At 43.8% G+C, this 2,500-nt stretch overlaps 2 protein-coding genes, 1 non-coding gene and 1 pseudogene across 9 annotated transcripts in view; 3 read left to right on the top strand and 1 right to left on the bottom strand.

Moving 5' to 3' along the window:
- LOC125715510 (protein NYNRIN-like) overlaps nt 1-2,500 on the top strand; it is a 334,468-nt gene that overhangs the window by 66,890 nt on the left and 265,078 nt on the right. The window lies entirely within an intron of this gene.
- Nucleotides 1-2,500, bottom strand: part of LOC125715571 (uncharacterized) — a 277,458-nt gene that overhangs the window by 192,917 nt on the left and 82,041 nt on the right. The gene's annotated exons all lie outside the window — the stretch shown is intronic.
- Nucleotides 746-854, top strand: LOC125731919 (5S ribosomal RNA; annotated as a pseudogene).
- Nucleotides 1,935-2,053, top strand: LOC125733762 (5S ribosomal RNA). The gene has a single exon (XR_007393099.1). It is a non-coding gene; the product is annotated as a 5S ribosomal RNA (ribosomal RNA).

The raw sequence follows: 2,500 nt of genomic DNA, 5'->3' as shown, positions 1-2,500 counted from the left end.
CTTTGTTTTCTATGCAAAAACCACTTTGCCACAGAAGACTCGATATTATTGGCATAGCAAGTTCTGCTCTTCTCCTTTCAAAACTTGCTAAAAGCTGTATTTAAAAGAACATATTGGCCGGGGTAATTCACACCCTTCAATGCCAGCTTAATGTTTAGGTTAGTGGGAATCACAGAGGAATTAGGGATGGAAACTTCTTTGCTGGTGGTAGAAGCGGTCTGGTGAATTTTTAGAGAGAAGAGGCCGTCGATGTTTGAATGTAGAAAATTGTTCTGGCTGCAGCCTGCAGTATGGACTTATTGGTGTGTGTAGCTCCCAGTGTTCTGACAGCGCGACGTTTTGGGGAAGCATGTGATTCAGCAGCTACCAGTGGGCTTCGTGCGGCGGAGATTTTGTGGCTGTTAGCGGAGTTGATAACAGAGGGTCGTTAAGAGAAGCCTGCATGCAGTAGGCAAAGGAGTAATGTTTGCCGGCGGGGGACGTGCGGCGATTAACCTGTGCGGTAGTGAAAAGGAGTTAAAAAGAAGGAAGTGTGCGGATGCGGAAAGAATGGAATAATTGTGGTAGGCTGCCGGCTGAGTAGTTTGGTGAATGTTTGGTGTGGGTCCGGCGCTGCCGATTGGATGGTGGGGCTGCAGTGTGAGTCAGATAAAAAAAATAAAAAACCAGGAGTTGGATCCAATGGGACTAACTGGCATGTATAGACGCGTGTAATGCAAAAGGGCTGTTTTTGGTAGCATCTCTCGCTTACGGCCATACCACCCTGAACTCGTCTGATCTCGGAAGCTAAGCAGGGTAGGGTCTGGTTAGTACTTGGATGGGAGACCACCTGGGAATACCAGGTGCTGTAAGCTTTTCTCACTTTTACTTTATACAGGGGGCGCTCCACTTCACGATTAATTTAAATCTATCACTCACCTTCCATTTTACTATTTTATATATATTATTTTTTTTTCTCTCATTCATAAAGGCAGCTTTTAGAAACCGTTTTACTCTAAATACTTCCTGGTAATTCTAGGTGCTGTAAGCTGTTCGTGCCTTTATTCCACCAGGGCGCGATCTTCTGACAATCTTGAAGACTGTCACTCCACATTCATGTTTTACAACTTATTGTTAATAATTAAGAGACAGCTTTTTACACACAGTTTTAAACAAAGTACTGATATAATTCCTCTTCAACTCACCACTTTGTTTTCTATGCAAAAACCACTTCGCCACAGAAGACTCGATATTATTGGCAAAGCAAGGTCTGCTCTTCTCCTCCTTTCAAAACTTGCTAAAAGCTGTATTTAAAAGAACAGATTGGCCGGGGTAATTCACACCCTTCAATGCCAGCTTAATGTTTAGGTTAGTGGGAATCACAGAGGAATTAGGGATGGAAACTTCTTTGCTGGTGGTAGAAGCGGTCTGGTGAATTTTTAGAGAGAAGAGGCCGTCGATGTTTGAATGTAGAAAATTGTTCTGGCTGCAGCCTGCAGTATGGACTTATTGGTGTGTGTAGCTCCCAGTGTTCTGACAGCGCGACGTTTTGGGGAAGCATGTGATTCAGCAGCTACCAGTGGGCTTCGTGCGGCGGAGATTTTGTGGCTGTTAGCGGAGTTGATAACAGAGGGTCGTTAAGAGAAGCCTGCATGCAGTAGGCAAAGGAGTAATGTTTGCCGGCGGGGGACGTGCGGCGATTAACCTGTGCGGTAGTGAAAAGGAGTTAAAAAGAAGGAAGTGTGCGGATGCGGAAAGAATGGAATAATTGTGGTAGGCTGCCGGCTGAGTAGTTTGGTGAATGTTTGGTGTGGGTCCGGCGCTGCCGATTGGATGGTGGGGCTGCAGTGTGAGTCAGATAAAAAAAATAAAAAACCAGGAGTTGGATCCAATGGGACTAACTGGCATGTATAGACGCGTGTAATGCAAAAGGGCTGTTTTTGGTAGCATCTCTCGCTTACGGCCATACCACCCTGAACACGCCCGATCTCGTCTGATCTCGGAAGCTAAGCAGGATAGGGTCTGGTTAGTACTTGGATGGGAGACCACCTGGGAATACCAGGTGCTGTAAGCTTTTCTCATTTTTACTTTATACAGGGGGTGCTCCACTTCACGATTAATTTAAATCTATCACTCCCCTTCCATTTTACTATTTTACATATATATTTTTTTTTTCTCTCATTCATAAAGGCAGCTTTTAGAAACCGTTTTACTCTAAATACTTCCTGGTAATTCTAGGTGCTGTAAGCTGTTCGTGCCTTTATTCCACCAGGGCGCGATCTTCTCACAAACTTGAAGACTGTCCCTCCCCATTCACGTTTTACAACTTATTGTTAATGATAAAGAGACAGCTTTTTACACACAGTTTTAAACAAAGTACTGATATAATTCCTCTTCAACTCACCACTTTGTTTTCTATGCAAAAACCACTTCGCCACAGAAGACTCGATATTATTGGCATATTATCTGCTCTTCTCCTCCTTTCAAAACTTGCTAAAAGCTGTATTTAAAAGAACAGATT

This window comes from Brienomyrus brachyistius, chromosome 2 (assembly GCF_023856365.1).
Source record: "Brienomyrus brachyistius isolate T26 chromosome 2, BBRACH_0.4, whole genome shotgun sequence".
Lineage (NCBI taxonomy): Eukaryota > Metazoa > Chordata > Actinopteri > Osteoglossiformes > Mormyridae > Brienomyrus > Brienomyrus brachyistius.
Note: the sequence above shows the minus strand (reverse complement) of the source record. Positions and strands in the feature narration are given on the sequence as shown.